General features: G+C 38.9%; 1 protein-coding gene across 1 annotated transcript in view; it reads right to left on the bottom strand.

Annotated features, from left to right (window-relative positions):
- TSHR (thyroid stimulating hormone receptor) overlaps positions 1-12,061 on the bottom strand; it is a 159,175-nt gene that overhangs the window by 122,030 nt on the left and 25,084 nt on the right. The window lies entirely within an intron of this gene.

The following is a 12,061-nucleotide window of genomic DNA, read 5'->3' as shown; positions in this document are numbered from 1 at the left end:
GACTTTTATGTGCAGAAATTAGGTAACATTTGTAAGTGGTGGTGAAAGATAATATTTGTAGGTAGGATGATGGTAATAGTGAACATAAGGCGCTTACTATGTGCCAAGAATTATTCTAAACACTTTACATAGATCAGCTCATTTTAATCTTCACAACAACACTGAGGTAGGCACTATTATTATCCCCATTTAAATGCGGAAACAGGCAGAGAGGTAAAGCAAATTGAGCAAGTTCACACACAACTATCAGACACAGGATTTGAATCCAGCCTGGGGCACCAGAGTTTATGCTCATAACTTCTACACTTTGCTGGGGAAGACGAAGGTGCAGGAAAATAGGGCATAAAGGGCCACAATCCCTTACCCAGAAACTTTTGGGGCCAGATGTATTTTAGAATTCAGAAATTTTCAGCTTTTAATATACATATATTTTCTTATAGCCACGTAGCATCTGGGGCTGTACCTTAAACACAGTCACATTGGTAACCGACATCTTTGTAGTAAATGTATCAATAAATAAAGACCAACCTCACATCAATTGGGGTCAAGTTCTTCCAGGGGTTAACAGAAAACTGTCAACGTTCAGAGCTGTTTGAATTTTGGACTTGCAGATAAGGAACTGTGCTCCTGCAGTAGCCAAGCATATCTCCGAGGGGGAGGCAAAGAAGAATCTGGTAGTGGGATCTTGGAAAGGGTTAGGAACACCTGCTCCTTTGTGAAAAGAGAAGCGGGGCAAAAGGAAAACCGGCAAGGTTATGTCCCAACTCCTCGTTCCCATCTCCCACAAAATCCCTGTTTTCCTTTCTTAGTGTAAGTCAGATGCTGATGGATGTCACCATTTTCCCTTTAAGGTCTAGAATGGCTTGTCCTTGCTTTTCCTGTATTTTACCTGACCCACCAATGGGGTCAAGGTGATTCTACCTCTTCCTTCCAGGTATAGGTGAGACAGAGAAAGGGGAGAGAGGTTGAGGGGCAGAAAATACCACAAGAGAGATTTTTTATAGTACTTGTTTCTTCTTTGTGACTAGAAGTAATTTATTAATTCATTCATTTATTCATTCACTCACTCATTTTGCTACCACTGGGGCAAAATCCTTAGAAAACAGCTAAAACCTTGGAGAGTACTTTAGGGACAAGTGAAACAAAACTTAAGAGACTTCATTGTGATGCCCAGGAGTTTAGAGAGAAAGAGAGAGAGATTGAGAATGAATAAGACATTGAATCATGGAGTGCCTGGGTGCCTCAGTCGGTTAAGCATCAGACTCTTGATTCTGGCTCAGGGAATGATCTCACAGTTCATGAGATGGAGCCCCGTGTCAGGCTCTGTGCTGACAGGACAGAGCCTGCTTGGTATTCTCTCTCTCTTTCTCTGCCCCTCCCCTGCTTGCTCTCTCTCTCAAAATAAATAAGTAAACTTAAAAAAAAGACACCAAATCAGGATGACATGGATGAAAAGAACAGGAGCCCAAATAGAACTAATTAAGATTGAGAAGGTATTATTTTTTTCCAGAAGGTCTGTAGCATCTATCGCTGCATCTCACCTTTCCAGCCACCGCCAGGCCCAGGTTGCAAGAGTCCCTGGGTTATGTGTTTGGCTGGCTGGAGCAGGGAATCCTTAACTCAATTGGATAGGAGAGGGGAAGTATGAAACATTCCCGGTATTCCCAGTAGTCACTTGGACATATTAATTTAGAAAAATATTGTTAAACGTAGTGTTGGCTACTAAAGTATTCCTGGTGGTCCAGTGCTTAAGGTACATGTTAAGCCAGAAACTGGAGAAAGCATTCTGGTTTGCAGGTTATTTCTGATATGGTATTACAATGTCAGGCATTTCGGGGGTTAAAAAGTCTTTGGTAGGCTAGCCAGGAAATTTAACATGCATGTAAAATACATTCCAAACAACCAACTTTTGGAAAACAACCCTATAAGTTGGGGACTGCCTGTTTTTATATTCCCTTTGCCAAAGCTACTAAAATTTGTAGCAAAATAGAGATTAAAAAATAATATATTCTTGTGACTCAACAGTGTGGCAGCATCTTCAAACTGAGAGTGTAATTTTAGAGTCAATATTATTTTCTTGGGCATTTTCTAGAACCAAAGAGAATCAAGTGGAAAGTCACCACATCTGGCAATATCAATGGAGAAATTCTGCCTTTACCTTTACAGTTAAAGTAGCTCTTTCAAGTTTAATTGTCAGCATGAATGGGGGCACAGGTCGTATTCTGATCAAACCTGCTGATGTTACAAAACTGAGAGATATAGCAGGTATGTTACCGAAGAGACACAAACATTTTGCTCCTCTCCCATCTCCTCCATCTCCATGATTCAATACGGTAGTAGTTTGGAGGATCATGTTGCATTTGGTATGGAGAAAAAAAGGGGGTGTTGTGTTTAGGGTAGAAAAGACTTATGGGAGGGAAGAAAATCATTAAATAGAAGTGAGATTCTTTCTGATTTGTTTTATGGGGCTCTAGTGGACACACCTAAGACCATGGTGGTAGATTTTTTTCTAGTATAGGAAAGAATAACAGAATTTCTCAAAAATTAGACAGTAGGTTCGCTTTCTCATGTGTATGCAAAGAATGAATATCATGCATCAAGATCAGGAGAGTCTTACATTGGGTAGAGGGTCAAAGTAGATGGTCTCCAAGTTCTTCTTCCAATACTAAAACTCCATAAGTCCCGTGAAAATTATAACTACTCCCGCTTTCTTCCCCAAGCAATATGATATCTTCAAAGTCAGATGCCAATGGGAAAATTCTAGTTGATGCTAAGCCCCCAGTTGGCCATACAATTGTGCAATCAAATTTTAAGTGTTCCTAATGGAGTCAGCCAACCTGGGACTGCTCATTTCCTTAGTCATGGAGATGTACTTTTGGAAACCAAAATCTGTAGTAGGCAAAAATCAGTCCAAGCCATGTGGCTTTCCAACAGGGTATGATTTCAAAAAAAGGCTGAAATTATTATAACCCAGAAGGGGAAAAGTCAGCAGAATTCATTATCCTTATAAAATACATTCTTTGATCCTTCCTTCTACCATATTGTGTGCACTGTTTCCTGGGCTATCTAGTGGTCAGTGAGGTCAAGATAATGTTGTGTATCTCCTGTTTCCTTTATATTGGCCTTACAGAAACTAAGAGCCAAGATTAGCCATTCTAGTTTTTTGTTTTTTTTGTTTTTTTGTTTTTTTTTTAGAATAGTTACTATTTAAGAAGTTCAAGTTTTTCATTGTTGGAAATCATTTGGAATTCTCTAGCATGTAGCAGTAGCTTCTACTTGATCTTTGTAAGTAAGAACTTCAAGACATTGCAATGTGCTCACAAATAAAGTCATAATGGAAGTCTGTTTTTCTCCTTTGTAACACCAAATGAACTTGTAATTGCTTGATCAATGTTGGCTGTCCATCTGGAATGCAAACTCCATGAGAGTGTGGACAAGCTATCTGTCTTATTCAGCATTCCATGTCCATTACCTAGAGCAGTATTAACACCCAAAAAATGTTGAATGAATAAATCTAGCAATGAAATGATTACCTGTTCTCTCAAATGCTGCTTGTTATCTTCCACATCACAACACACACACACACAAACACACTCCTTTGGAACAATTTCTTAATAGAATAGAAACAGTTTACCTTTATGTTTCACAAATTGCAGAAAGAAAGCACTACTTTCTTGTTCCTATGTCCTGGATCAGTGCAAAGATTCTCTTTCTTCCTTTCAAACTACTTCATTGATCTTTGTTATCAACTATATCAAATGGGTACTGGGACAGTTCATAGTGGTGTAAGGACAACTCATCCAGCTTTCAAGATTTCCCTCTAAAGTACAACAAAACTGGGGCGCCTGGGTGGCTCGGTCGGTTAAGTGTCCGACTTCGACTCAGGTCATGATCTCACGGTCCGTGAGTTCGAGCCCCGCGTTGGGCTCTGTGCTGACAGCTCAGAGCCTGGAGCCTGTTTCAGATTCTGTGTCTCCCTCTCTCTCTGCCCCTCCCCTGTTCATGCTCTGTCTCTCTCTGTCTCAAAAATAAATAAACGTTAAAAAAAAATTTTAAAAAAAGAAAAAAAAAGAAAAGAAAAAAAATAAAGTACAACAAAACTGCTTCTAAGTCCCATACAGAGGGGAACAAGCTGTGGATGGCTTCCCGAGTAGGTAAATACCACCTCACGGGACAGTGGAGACAAGCGGCCTCATCAAAAATTTAGGTTAATATAGAAGATCTCCTGATGCTTATATAACTTTGAATGTCTTTTCAGGCAAAATTCTTTTCTGAGAGGCAGACCAAAGGCAGCTAGAGAGTGTGTGCTACCTGGGAACTGGGAGGTGGGGAGATGGATACTTCTAAACACTAACTTTCCCTGTCTAGCAATTTTGCCAGAAGCTGGACAATCCAGTTTCTAACCCAGGATAGTCTTTTTTTTTTAATGTTTATTTCTTTTTGAGAGACAGAGAGACAGAGTATGAGCAGGGGAGGGGCAGAGAGAGAGGGAGACACAGAATCTGAAACAGGCTCCAGCCTCCGAGCTATCAGCACAGAACCTGACATGGGGCTCGAACTCACGAACCATGAGATCATGACGTGAGCCAAAGTTGGGCACTTAACCAACTGAGCCACTCGGGCTCTCCGACAGAATAGTCTTAATAATAAAATTATCTTGGTTTGTGTATTATGTACTTGTTCCATAAACACCTATGTATATATTTCATTCAAACACTGTGAGGTAATTATTGTAGGTATTGATTATTATCATTGTTATTCCCATCTATCTTGCATATGCAAAAACCGTAGAGTTTAGATGACCATTTTAGGGTTAAAGTGCTAGTTAGAGGCAAAGCTGGATCTCTATCTCTAGGTGACAAAGAAGCATGGTGAAGCAATCACAGGACGAAAGCCCATTCAATCCCAACTCTGTTTACTATCTACATGATCTTAGAAAAATCCTTTGCATTTTCTGAACTTTATTTTCCTTACTGTTTTCAAATGGGGGCTAAAGAGGTATAGAGGGATAGGAAGCAGGTGTTAATTTTGTCCTGTTTACCTCATGGATTTTTTCTCGTGGGGATATTAAAGATCAAAGTGCTTTGTAAGGTATAACTGTGAGACTATATTACTTTCCTAAAGAAGTTTTTATTTTAATTCCAGTTAGATAACATACAGTGTTATATTGGTTCCAGGTGTACAATTTAGTAAATAATCCAATTCAAAAATGGGCAGAAGACATAAACAGACATTTCTCCAAAGAAGACACACAGCTGGCCAAAAGATACACAAAAAGATGTTCATCATCACTTACCATCTGGGAAATGCGAATCGAAACTACAATGAGCTATCACCTCACACCTGTCAGAATGGCTAAAATCAACAACACAAGAAACAAGAGTTGATGGCGATGATGTGGAGAACAGGATTACTCATTCACTGTTAGTGGGAATGCAAACTGGTGTAGCCACTGTGGCAAACAGTATGGAGGTTCCTCAAAATGTTAAAAATAGAACTACCCTACTATCCAGGATTGCCACTACTGGAAGTTTACCCAAAGACGTGGTATTACTCATATTCCCAAGAGAGGTGTAGAGCATGGTACTATGGAGTAGGACAGGTTTCATTCAAGGCCCAGGGCCCCCTCCTTTGTACCTATATGATCTTGACTGTGTTCCTGAATCTCATTAAGCCTCAGTTTCCTCATCTGTAAAATGGGAACAATAAAAACTGCCTCATAAGGCTAACATGAAGATTAAGTGAGATTAAGTGCAGAAAACAGAATCACCAAAAGGTAATACGAGCACCATCCTCATAATGTGTCTTCTTTACAGTGGAAGAAATGGACGTTCAGTAGCTGATTGATTTGGTGTCAGGACACCCAAAGAGCAGAGCAGTAAGAGACTCAGTAAACCAGTGTTTTGTCTTGTATTGGCTCTGAGAGAAACAGATTTGGTGAGTGGAAGCTGGACAAGAAGAAACTTTTTTTCTTTTTCCCTCCTTGCTACCACCCCACCCACCTCAGTCTGTAGGGTCTATTTCTTTAGGGTTTGAGAAAACAGGAGTCCCTGGAGGCCCAAGGTGGGACTAGTACCAAAGAGAGTTTTCCTCCTCTGTTGCTACAGGAATCGCAAGAAACCTTAGGCAAGAGATTGGATCTAAGTGGGGCCATTGCTTAACACCCACGTTTTCCTGATTATTAGGACAACACTTCTTCCCAATGAGGACAAGGTCTGAATGTGGGAGTTTTGTGAGCCCCGTAAGTAACTGGAAGTAAACTTTTCAGATGAAACTTGCTTGTCTCTTGCTGCTGCCTCTGCTGGTTCATGACAGAGCAACATGATTCACAAATTTTGCAATAAATAAATTGTAGTCACTTACTAAGTCATAGAAGAAAGTTTCTAAGAATAAAGAGGAATCATGGGACTGTGTGGCATCATATTGCATAACAATTCATTTTGAAATAGTTCAAATCTTCCAGGAAAGGGAGAAAATATTGGTAAATCAGAGAGCATCTAAAAATTCAAACAAGGCTGCTAGGTTTATGTTGGGACTTTGGGATTCGGTTGAAAGTTTGACAAAAAGGAGGAAGAATTAGTGATTCCATTCTGGTTGATGCTATTCATGTGAATTTCTCATCTCAACAGAACACCAGACAATTGCAATTTTGAAAAATGTATTATATTTATAAGGGAACAACACCTGCTTTTGAGACACAAGATAGAAAAACTGGATCAAAACCATTCAGAAAAATTAGATCAAAAACATGGATCAAAACCAGGAAACTCATTTTTAAAATTATTTTTTAAGGCTTACAAGAAACATATACAGATATTCTAAAAAAAAATCACTTAACTTTCTTCAAAAAACAGAAGCAAACAAAACAAAACAAAACAAAAACCTGATGTAACTAGTTTTGTCTACATGAGAAAAGGGAAATGGAAAACTTTAAGGTTAATAAGTAGGTAATTAACATCAGGAAGGGTCCAAAATATGCAAGTATTTGAGATAGAGGTAAATTGAGCTCCTTAATTGTCCACCACTGCTTTGCAAAGTGGGTTGGCCACACTGAGTTATTGTGTACAGAAAGAAAATACATTAATATTTCTTTTTCTTTATCCCACACCTTCACCTATATATTATATGTGTCTTATATATATGTACAAAATGTGCTGATTAGTATAGTTGTATAGCATGGAATTTAGAAACGAATGTGCATATTAGGAGTCCATGTTCAAAAATTTTATTGATGGGAGTACACAGTGAATTAGATATGGAGATCATGACTGAATGATTGACCCAGTTCTAAATTCTACTGGGCAGAGTAGACATATACTCATAGTTATATATGATTATTTACTTTGGCATCAATCTGTGAAAAATATTTGGGGAATATGGATTGTGTGATGAGCGCCATGCTAGACATAGATAGGAGTACAAGAAATGTCTAAACTATAGGCATTCAGCCTGTGCCTGAATGTCTCTCTGACAGTCTCTCCATCTTGTAGAAGAGTCTGTTCCACTGTTGGAGAGCTGTTATCATTAGTATATTCCTGTTTATACTGCATCTGAATTTGACATGTGACAACCCAATTTGGAAGTACAATTTTTTTTTGGTCTAAGTTTTACCTACAAGGGCAACACTGGATAGCTTTTATTATTATTATTTTTATTTTTAATCTTAATTTATTTTTGAGAGAGAGAGGAGAACAGAGAGAGAGAGGGAGACACAGAATCTGAAGTAGACTCCAGGCTCTGAGCTGTCAGCACAGAACCCGACACAGGGCTCAAACCCATGAACAGTGAGATCATGACCTGAGCTGAAGTCAGATGCTTAGCCAACTGAGCCACCCAGGCACCCTTGGATAGCTTTTAAATATCCGAAGACAGCTCAAGTCTATCTTTTATTTCTCTCTTCCCTTGGGCCCTACTTGGGCTCTTTCAACTCTGTAATATACTCTCTTAAATGGCAGGTATGTGAAGTTAGTGTAGTTTGTCAATTCTGTTTTAAAATGTGATTGAAAGAAAATAAAAATAAAATGTGATTCAACTTGTGCTGAATGCATGAGATTATCATTTCTCTTGATTTGGATGCCAAGTAGTATTGACAAAATTAATAATTAATATTATTGAAAATTTCATCTGTCTCTTTATGGTTGACTAGGGTTCCCGCAAGTTTTTACTGTGAACTCTGGGCTAGGACTTCACTAGTTTATTTATATAATTACCCCTATAACTGTGCAAGTTATTATTTAGACCTAAATGTAGGGTTTATATTTATCTCAGTTAAATATCATCTTGTGTGCATTTTGATTTGTAGCATGGCTTCCTGGGATTATTTTTTTATCTTGCCTCATTCAACAAAAATTTACTAAACCCCCACTAAAAATGCTAATCAGTGTTTTGGGTTGTGGGGTCATCTGAAAAAATAAGTCATAGTCCCTTTTCTTGAGTATCTCACATTGTAATCAGGACACTGGACATAAACTTCTCCATCATGCAACATGTTAAACTCTATAACAGAGGCATGTGTAATGAACATGCAAAGAAGAAAAGCATTTAAATAATTGGCAATATTTTTATATTGATTTAGAATTTGTGATTAACTTGCATATCTTATTTCACTCTCAAAACAATTCTGATGGATGATAGTATTAGAAAATAGTCATCAATTTACAGAAGCACCAGAGGCTCAGAACAGTTAAATGACCCAGCAAATAAGAACTATCTTTTCCCCCTTTTTTAAAGGAAACCAGGACAAAGTGATTACATTTTTATGGCTCAATGTTTATTTTCCAAGATTCCCCAGAAATTCTACATAGTGCCCTCAGAGATTTATGACCAATTCACTTTGGCACCTAGGGATGTAATCTTTTCAGGTTTGTTGGTATAAATTCATTTAAAACAACTTCTCTACCTATATGTCAGCTGATCTTGGTCTATAATACACCTTTCAAAGTTTGAAGTCCATGAATAGAACTTTTTTATGCTCCTGTTTGTCATCTGTTGTTATTTGCTAATTTTCCAGTGTCCCCTGGCAGTGGCTGATTCTTTCCTTATTTTTCCTCTACTCTGAACATGGCTTTTGAATACTCCTTTCTATTAAATTTTCTCTTCAATTGCCAGGTCCCTTTTTCCTCCTCTTCTCCAATGTTTGACAATAAAATATGGAAAGAGCAGTAGTGTTACTGATAAAATGAAGTAAAGTCCTTGTGATGGGGTTTTGGGGTAATGGTAGGGTTTGGAGCTGATGGCCAAGAAGGAATTCTTGAAGGAGTCTTTGGTGCAGAAAGGTGATTTTATTAAAGCACGGGGACAGGACCTGTGGGCAGAAAGAGCTTCACTGGGGCTGTGACAGGTGACCGATTATATACCTTCAGGTTGGGAGGGACTTAGGGACAGTGTAAGTCTCTAAGGAATTTTGGAAACAAGGTTTCCAGGACCTTGAGGGGCTATCTGTTGTTAGGGAAAACATTTATTACTATTTAGTAAAACCTCAGTCATGAGACCCTTCAGATGTATGACAGGGGCCATATGCTTGGAGCGTAATTGCCAACATATACTTGGGGGTTAAAGATAAAGGAGGTTTACAAAGGAATTTTTATGTGTTTAAGGAGACTCACAGGATCCTGGGGAGGGAAGGATAATGTTAAGCCAAGATTCCCTTTTGTCTTATCCAGGCAGCTGAGCTCCTAGAGGGAGATCACTCTGCCTGTTTCAAGGACTTGTCAATGGGCTGTAGGCAGTAAAGGAATTTAATTTTTCGTTTGCCTTTGTTTCCTACATCACCATGGCAAGCACTTAAACCCTCTTACATCTTGATGAGGGTAATATTAGGGCTCCAGGGAACACCCTGGAGTCTATAGGCTTCTGGAAATTAGGGTATGGATAAGATTGCCTTTTTCTTGAAGTTTACTGTTATCCATGAACTGAAGGAGACTCCTGTCCTGCATGACTGTGATCTCTATCAGTCAACCATTTTGCTTTCTTTCCTTTCCCCTGTTCTTGGGCAGCCAGGAGTGTCCGAAGAATAGCACACATATCCCACGTGGGGGTGGCGAGGGGAGGTGCTGTGTGCTAGCTTGTGCTTTGCCTCATGCTCCCTCATCACTTGGAACTGTCACCATTAATTGCTTTCAAATTTTGGCCCGTCTTTATGAAATTTGTTTCTTTATTCCCTCTTTGAAAACAAACCTAGGTTATTGAACGTCTGGGCTGGAATTTCTGTTGAAGAAAAATATTCAGAGGCTCTTGGAGGGTGTCCAAGTTCTCAAGTCTTTTTTGTAAGTAGGTAAAACCACTTGTTTGAAAAACAAAATTCTCTCCTCTTAAGTCTTTTTTGTCATGTGCACTGGTGAGCAATTTTCATTGAAATTATGAGTTACATATGAGAACAGAGTGACAGGTTAAAAAGATGAACTCTTTTGCACTATATTGAGTAATTTAATAGGAAGAGAAGTTTATAGGTCTTTTAATTTTGAATCATAACATCTATGAGAGTCAACAATCCCTCTCTAACCATAAAAACTATAGGGCATCAATGATACTGAAGTTATGAGTACACAGATTATGAAGATCTAAATTTTGACTCCTACATAATCCCCACTCAATAATTAAAACCCGGAGAATTGAGACTGCTAAAAGTTGACAATCAAGCAGTACTACCAATAGAAATAACCATTCGTATACTAATCTTATCAGAAGATGTCTGCACTCACGGGCCGTCCCATCCCTAGGTCTAAAAACTGACACCATCCCAGACTGACTAAATCAAAGAACCCTAATGAGCACACGACCCAGACTATATTATGGCCAATGCTCAGACATTTGAGGCTCAAACCACAGCTTTATACCCATGGTACTTGAATTGGTTCCATTAACATATTTCAAAAAATGATCAGCATGTATACTATAAAGTCATTAAGAAGCCAAATAAGCATTAACCTTTAAAGTTAAAGATTGGGAATTTAAATCTCCCCTTAATGATATGCCACAACTAGATACATCAACTTGATTCACCAGTATTATGTCAATAATTTTTTTTGTTAAAGCAGAAATTTATTAAAATCCATTTTTTTCCAATATATGAAATTTATTGTCAAATTGGTTTCCATACAACACCCAGTGCTCATCCCAAAAAGTGCCCTCCTCAATACCCATCACCCACACTTCCCTCCCTCCCACCCCCCATCAACCCTCAGTTTGTTCTCAGTTTTTAAGAGTCTCTTATGCTTTGGCTCTCTCCCTCTCTAACTCTTTTTTTTTCCTTCCCCTCCCCCATGGGTTTCTGTTAAGTTTCTCAGGATCCACATAAGAGTGAACACATATGGTATCTGTCTTTCTCTGTGTGGCTTATTTCACTTAGCATCACAGTCTCCAGTTCCATCCACGTTGCTACAAAGGGCCATATTTCGTTCTTTCTCATTGCCACGTAGTACTCCATTGTGTATATAAACCACAATTTCTTTATCCATTCATCAGTTGATGGACATTTAGGCTCTTTCCATCATTTGGCTATTGTTGAGAGTGCTGCTATAAACATTGGGGTACAAGTGCCCCTATGCATCAGTACTCCTGTATCCCTTGGGTAAATTCCTAGCAGTGCTATTGCTGGGTCATAGGGTAGGTCTATTTTTAATTTTCTGAGGAACCTCCATACTGCTTTCCAGAGTGGCTGCACCAATTTGCATTCCCACCAACAGTGCAAGAGGGTTCCCGTTTCCCCACATCCTCGCCAGCATTTGTTCATTTTGGCCACTCTGACTGGCGTGAGGTGATATCTGAGTGTGTAAAATCCATTTTATATAGTGTTTTAGAGATAAAAAACATGGAGAGTCCTCAACATTCAGGCCATCAACTCTATCCTCAGAAGTGCTTCAGGAGAAGACAGATTCCTTTGCCCTCGCCCCCAAAAGATACTTCTATTTATACACCTGAAAATGATGCTTTTATAACCACCTCTCAAGAACAGTCCTGTTGAGATCCCAAGACCTCTGCCAAGTGAAGTGATATTAGCAGAGAACCTTCTCAGAATAAAAGTGCCTGATTCAGAGGTGTAGTGCAAGAGATACATAACATG

The sequence above is a fragment of the Lynx canadensis genome, chromosome B3 (genome assembly GCF_007474595.2).
Source record: "Lynx canadensis isolate LIC74 chromosome B3, mLynCan4.pri.v2, whole genome shotgun sequence".
Classification (NCBI taxonomy): Eukaryota; Metazoa; Chordata; class Mammalia; order Carnivora; family Felidae; genus Lynx; species Lynx canadensis.
Note: the sequence above shows the minus strand (reverse complement) of the source record. Positions and strands in the feature narration are given on the sequence as shown.